A 7,743-nucleotide genomic window follows, 5' to 3' on the forward strand; every position below is an offset into this window, starting at 1 on the left:
AAGCTTAGAGCTGATGTTCAAACCTTCAGACAGAAAGAAGGTGAATCTCTCTATGAAGCTTGGGAAAGATACAAACAGTTGACCAAAAAGTGTCCTTCTGACATGCTTTCAGAATGGACCATCCTGGATATATTCTATGATGGTTTATCTGAGCTATCAAAGATGTCACTGGACACTTCTGTAGGTGGATCCATTCACCTAAAGAAAACGCCTGCAGAAGCTCAAGAACTCATTGACATGGTTGCTAATAACCAGTTCATGTACACTTCTGAAAGGAATCCTGTGAATAATGGGACGCCTATGAAGAAGGGAGTTCTTGAGATTGATACTCTGAATGCCATATTGGCTCAGAATAAAATATTGACTCAGCAAGTCAATATGATCTCTCAGAGTCTGAATGGAATGCAAGCTGCATCCAACAGTACTCAAGAGGCTTCTTCTGAAGAAGAAGCTTATGATCCTGAGAACCCTGCAATAGCAGAGGTAAATTACTTAGGTGAACCTTATGGAAACACCTATAACTCAACATGGAGAAATCATCCAAATTTCTCATGGAAGGATCAAAAGCCCCAACAAGGCTTTAATAATGGTGGAAGAAACAGGTTTAGCAATAGCAAGCCTTTTCCATCATCAACTCAGCAACAGACAGAGAACTCTGAACAAAATGCTTCTAATTTAGCAAATCTAGTCTCTGATCTATCTAAGGCCACTGTAAGTTTCATGAATGAAACAAGGTCTTCCATTAGAAATCTGGAAGCACAAGTGGGCCAGCTGAGTAAAAGGATCACTGAAATCCCTCCTAGTACTCTCCCAAGCTATACAGAAGAGAATCCAAAAGGAGAGTGCAAGGCCATTGACATAAGCGCCATGGCCGAACCTGTGAGGAGAGGAGAGGACGTGAATCCCAAGGAGGAAGACCTCCTGGGACGTCCAGTGGTCAATAAGGAGCTTCCCTCTGAGGAACCAAAGGACTCTGGGGGCTCATCTAGAGACCATAGAGATTCCATTGAACCTCCTTATGCCCTTCATGAGCTCTGATGAGTATTCCTCTTCTGAAGAGAATGAGGATGTCACTGAAGAGCAAACTGCCAAGTTTCTTGGTGCAATCATGAAGCTGAATGCCAAATTGTTTGGCATTGATGCTTGGGAAGTTGAACCTCCCTTGTTCATCAATGAACTAAGTGATCTGGATCAACTGACATTGCCTCAGAAGAGACAGGATCCTGGAAAGTTCATAATACCCTGTACCATAGGCACCATGATCTTTAAGGCTCTGTGTGACCTTGGTTTAGGAATAAACCTCATGCCCCTCTCTGTAATAGAGAAACTGGGAATCTATGGGGTGCAAGCTGCTAAAATCTCACTAGAGATGGCAGATAGCTCAAGAAGACAGGCTTATGGACAAGTAGAAGATGTATTAGTAAAGGTTGAGGGCCTTTACATACCTACTGATTTCATAGTCCTGGATACTGGAAAGGAAGAGGATGAATCCATCATCCTAGGAAGACCTTTCCTGGCCACAGCAAGAGCTGTGATTGATGTTGACAGAGGTGAAATAGTCCTTCAATGGAATGAGAACTCCCTTGTATTCAAAACTCAAGGATCTCCCTCTGCAACCATGGAGAGGAAGCTTGAAAAGCTTCTCTCAAAGCAGAGTCAACCAGAGCCCCCACAGTCAAACTCTAAGTTTGGTGTTGAGCTCCCATATCCAAACTCTAAGTTTGGTGTTGGAGAGTCTCAACAAAGCTCTGCACATCTGTGAGGCTCCATGAGAGCCCACTGTCAAGCTATTGACATTAAAGAAGCGCTTGTTGGGAGGCAACCCAATGTTTATCTAATTCTTATTTTTATTGTTTTTCATGTTTTCTTAGGTTCATGATCATGTGGAGTCACAAAATAAACAAAAAAAAAATCAAAAACGGAATCAAAAACAGCAGAAGAAAAATCACACCCTGGAGGAGCATCTGTCTGGCGTTCAAACGCCAGAACAGAGCATAGTTCTGGCGCTGAACGCCCAGAATAGGAGCATCCTGGCGCTGAACGCTCAGAACAAGCATGGTTCTGGCGTTCAACGCCAGAAATGGCAGCAAAGGGGCGTTGAACGCCCAAAATGGGCACCATCCTGGCGCTGAACGCCCAGAGTTGTGTGCAAGGGCATTGGAAAGTAGACATCCAGGGATTTCCAGCAATATATAATAGTCCATACTTTGGCCAAGAATTGACGACGTAAACTGGCGTTCAACGCCAGCTTTCTACCCAAATCTGGCGTCCAGCGCCAGAAAAGGATCCAAAACCAGAGTTGAACGCCCAAACTGGCACAAAAACTGGCGTTCAACTCCACAAATGGCCTCTGCACGTGCAACACTTAAGCTCAGCCCAAACACGCACCAAGTGGGCCCCGGAAGTGGATTTATACATCAAATACTTACTCATGTAAACCCTAGTAGCTAGTTTATTATAAATAGGACCTCTTACTATTGTATTTGGCATCTTTGGATTACCTTATGATCCTTTGATCACGTTTTGAGGGCTGGCCATCTCGGCCATGCCTGGACCTTCACTTATGTATTTTTAACGGTAGAGTTTCTACACTCCATAGATTAAGGTGTGGAGCTCTGCTGTTCCTCAAAGATTAATGCAAAGTACTACTGTTTTCTATTCAATTCTTCTTATTTCTCTTCTAAGATATCCATTCGCACCCAAGAACGTGATGAAGGTGATGATTATGTGTGACGCTCATCATCCTTCTCCCTTATGAACGCGTGCCTGACAAACACTTCCGTTCTACATGAAATAAGCTAGAATGAATATCTCTTAGATCTCTTAACCAGAATCTTCGTGGCGTAAGCTAGAATGATGGCGGCATTCAAGAGAATCCGGAAGGTCTAAACCTTGTCTGTGGTATTCCAAGTAGGATTCAATGATTGAATGACTGTGACGAGCTCCGAACTCGCGATTGCAGGGCGTTAGTGACAGACGCAAAAGGATAGTAAATCCTATTCCGGCATGATCGAGAACCGACAGATGAATAGCCGTGCCGTGACAGGGTGCGTGAGCATATTATTCACTGAGAGGATAAGATGAAGCCATTGGCAAGGGTGATGCCTCCAGACGATTAGCCGTGCCGTGACAGGGCATTGGATCATTTTCCCGTGAGATGACCGAAAGTAGCCATTGACAATGGTGATGTATCACATAAAGCCAGCCATGGAAAGGAGTAAGACTGATTGGATGAAGATAGCAGGAAAGCAGAGGTTCAGAGGAACGAAAAGCATCTCCATTCGCTTATCTGAAATTCCTACCAATGATTTACATAAGTATCTCTATCCCTATTCTATTATTTATTATTCGAAAACACCATTATCACTTTATATTTGCCTGACTGAGATTTACAAGGTGACCATAGCTTGCTTCATACCAACAATCTCCGTGGGATTCGACCCTTACTCACGTAAGGTATTACTTGGACGACCCAGTGCACTTGCTGGTTAGTTGTATCGAAGTTGTGACAAATTATGAATGTGTAATCACGATTACGCGTACCAAGTTGCTCACGTGCCAGGAATAGTTTGAGCCTGGACATCACAATTTCGTGCACCAGTGACACAGGTTCGAAAACTCAGTTTGAAGCTGCGGGCGATTATTAGTTTTTTTTAGTTAAGTTTATGTGTTGAGTTGCTTCCCTAGAATTCCCTCTCCTTTGTTAGTTAAGATTTAATTTTATACAGAGGGATAGGAGTTGTATTGAGTTTCATTTGAATTCTTTTGTATGATATTTATTATTCTTACTAACTATGTGACTAGTATTGCTTGGAAATCTATGATATATGATTTTTTTTAATTAATTGAAACAAAAATTTTCGGTTTTTTCTTAAAAATTGAAATGCGAAATCGAACTAAAGGCTCAGTATTAAATAGTAAATATGGAAAACAGGTCAGTAATACCTCACTTTTGGTATGATCATGACGTGCTAAAAATTAGGGTGTTACAATTTAAGGGATAATCCTAGTAAGTAATAATCTGAATTCTCATTTAAAATTGGTGAGTAACTATTACATGCTCACTTCATAATCATATGATAAGCAAATCAATGTACCTACATTCACTGAGACAAATTCACAAACATGTTTGATATACTCGTGATTCACCAAATCTCAAACAAACTATACTGAATTTAAAGACCAATCATTTCTTGCTCACTCAACCAAAATTAGCCACAAAGAATTGCATACTACCAAATTAGCTTTGTAAAATCCGATTAATTAACGGCTAATTAACTCACAAATGAAAATTTATTCTAGAAAGTCAAAACTGTGATTTTATGGCTAAATATGATAGAGGAGATTGAGACGAAAATTTCGATACTATTCTATAGAAATCGGACCAAGATTGGACCAAACGGGCCAAACCGGGCCAACCGGACCCATGTTGGGCCCTTGGCCCAACCTAACTAAACCAAACCCTAATTTTCAGCACTCTCTCTCCTCACAACACTCTATTCACGCTGATATTGAAAGCAAATGGGGGAAGAACACTCTCTCCAAGTTCTATCTCTCATTTGATCTTCAAACCACCATAACTTTTGATCTAGAGCTTCAATTGCTGCACCGTTTGTGGCCACGCGTTCACTGCGGAGAGTTCTACAAAACCCATACAATAAATCTTGAGGTAAGCCAAAATTTGCTCTTCGAATTTCCAGCTTTGATTTCGAGTTTCATGAGCAAAAATGTTGAGGTATTGAGCTCCCTTGTGTTATAGGATCACAATAGATTGAGGGGAAGGCTTGTTCTAGCTCTTTTGGTCCTTGGGTGAGGTAAGGTATCTCAAATCCTAGTGAAAATGTTGAATTTGTGGTTTTGGGTATTGAGCTCTTGTGTTTTGGTATGATATTGTGGCTTAGGTAGTGTGTTTGTGAACATTGGAGTTTGATTGAGATTTTTGGAAAGCTTGAGAAAGTGCTTGGTGTGCAAAAACCTATTCTTGGAGGTGTTGAGACCTTGAGAGCTTGTGGACAAGTGGTTTGGAAGTGCTTCGGTTGAGCTTGGGAAATCGGCTAATGTATGGTCTCAGTTTCTCGTATCTAAAATGTAATGTGGTAGGAAATACTTAGGCTAGAGGCCCTAAGATAGGCATTGAATTGTTGATGTTGTTGAATGGTTGAGATATATGATGTGGTCATATATGTGATTATGAATATTGATGCCTAGATGGTGTGATATATGAGGAAAATGCATGTTATGATATATGCTTGATGAATGATTGAGGTTGAATTGTGGATGGAACCATGTGAGAGTGAGCATGGTAGTGATTATGTGTAATGTTGGTTAATTGACAATGATGTGATTGGAAATTGTGATGAGGAAGGGTATATGCCATGTTAATGTATTTATTATTGTGCTAATTGTTTGAGATGGGATGAAATGGTGAGATGTTGGCTTGTAATGTGTTAAATATGCTAATGTATGAGTTGAAGAGGCTTGAGTTGATTTTTGGCATACTTTCCTTGATTTTGAAAGGGTGAGAATTGGGATGTTTTGAAAATGGCACTTTGTGGTTTTGAATGAAAATGTGGTTTTTGGACATATTTTGATGGGACGTAACTTGAATTTTGGATCCCCGTTTTGTACCAAATCTGTTTAAAACTGAAATTAGATCCGAGGTAGTTATGCCGTTTGAAGAACGGGTGAAAAATGTTTTAAAATGATGAAGTTATGTCCGTTGGAAAATTGGGGCGTTTAATTTGTGAATTATGCAGTTTTAAACTTAGAAAATTTTTAGCAGAATACCAATCCACACGTAGGCGTGCTTGACGCGTGCGCGTTGTTTTTCAGAAAAATGCCATCCACGCGTGCGCGTGGCCCACGTGTATGTGTCGATGTGCGGAAATGGTTGCCTAGCCAAAATTCCCGAGAGTTGCGCGAGCACTATGCTGGTTTTGTGCGAGAAGCACAAAACGCACCCACGCGTACGCGTCGCCCTGCTTTTTTGCCAATCACGCGTGCGCGTGGGCGACGCATACGCGTCGATGAACTTTTGGCCATCCACGCGTGCACGTGGAGGACGCGTACGTGTGGACCTTTTTTCATCCCAAAGTTGATTTTTGAGTTTTTAAAGCCAAATTTCATACTTTTAAGCCTCCGACCTCATCCCTTATGACTTAAGTCATTATGATACGCCTAGCAATGAGAAAATGAGCTAGGGGATGTGGTAACTTGCGAGTGAAGAAAGGGAAAAATGAATGATCAACGAGGATCAAAGATGATTATATGAGATGCGGTGGATGGCGATGGAAGTGCTTTTTGTGCCATGAGCCGAAAGGATGTATTTGTTGATAAAATGGCTGGTTATGGATTTAACCATGAGCCGGATGGCTGAGTTATTGCCGTGTTATGGCGGTGCCATTATTGAATTATGGACGAGTATAAATGCATATATGCTACTGAATGAAATGTGAATGTTGCACTTCCACGATCGGAGACACGAGTTTCCCTGGAAGAAAGCAGTGGCTAGCCACCACGTGCTCCAGGTGGAGACTCGAGACTCTGTTGACCCTATGTCGTAAGTGTGGCCGGACACTATGAAAGTTTCGGATGAGCTCGCCCCCGTGAATATACACCAGTGAGGGTGTTGGATATGGATCATAATTATGATCACGATTATGTTGAGTATAACTCGAGTTGGGGATGTGCGACAGAGGGACAGTCCAATGGTTAGCTACCGGGACTTGTCGGGTTGGCAATGACATATGATATCATCGACCATTAGGGACAGGCATTCATCATATGAATATTATGTGAATTGTTTGAGATTGCCTATTTGACTGCATATTACCTGCTAATTGTCTAAATGCCTTATCTGTTCCTATTTGTATATCTCTTGTCTGATATAATTGTGTTTGCCATATTATACTCCTGTTGGTGGTTGGAAGGTTTGAAGGATTGGAATGGAAAGTATTAGTTAGACTGTAGGATCTTTAGTCATTTGCCATTTATGGTTTAGCTTGTTTATAAGCTTTGATCTTATCTGGAGGAAGTTCTAGGATTGCCTTCGGCTTTTCTCTGATATTACATGTTATATATGTGGGAACTGTTACCATGCTGGGAACTTCTGGTTCTCACCCATGCGGATTTTGTGGTTTTCAGATGCAGGACGTGAGGCTTCTCGCTGAAGTATGCTGGAGACTTCTGAATTAGCGAAGATCCTTGTTCTCGAGACACCATTTTGGTTTATATGTTTTGTTTAGATACTTTAATCTCCACTGAATAATACAAACTGTGATGACTCCTTCTAGAGGGGATTTTGGAGAATAGGTTTTCTTGTATTTATGTCCCTTTGGGTTTCCTTGGGTTTTCTATTTTATTTACTTGTATATATTGCTATGCTCGGACCGGTTATCTTCGCAACCGAATTATGAGTTTTGATATTCATGTTTTTGACACTCCTTGGTATATATAATCTCGCGTTGGTTTATCCTTGTTCGTCACATTTTCGATCGAAGTGTTGCGCTTTCGATTTGCAATTTTGTTTTACCCATTTTTCTTCAAAGGCTCCTAGTTATAAACTTTATTCACACTACTATATGTACTAAATTTTAATTTTTAGAGGTCATAATACATTGCCATCTCTGAATTATGACTTAAGCATAAGACTCTGTATGGTAGGGTGTTACGTTATGGTATTAGAGCAGTTCGTTCCTATAGAGCCTGAGGGACGAACTGACTATGCTTCTGTGCATTCTCTAT

General features: G+C 41.0%; 1 non-coding gene across 1 annotated transcript; it reads right to left on the reverse strand.

The window, feature by feature from the left end:
• LOC112788221 (small nucleolar RNA R71) lies at positions 1-108 on the reverse strand. The gene has a single exon (XR_003195595.1). It is a non-coding gene; the product is annotated as a small nucleolar RNA R71 (small nucleolar RNA).
• Between the last annotated feature and the right edge of the window lie 7,635 nt (positions 109-7,743).

This window comes from Arachis hypogaea, chromosome 20, assembly GCF_003086295.3.
Source record: "Arachis hypogaea cultivar Tifrunner chromosome 20, arahy.Tifrunner.gnm2.J5K5, whole genome shotgun sequence".
In the NCBI taxonomy this organism is placed as follows: Eukaryota; Viridiplantae; Streptophyta; class Magnoliopsida; order Fabales; family Fabaceae; genus Arachis; species Arachis hypogaea.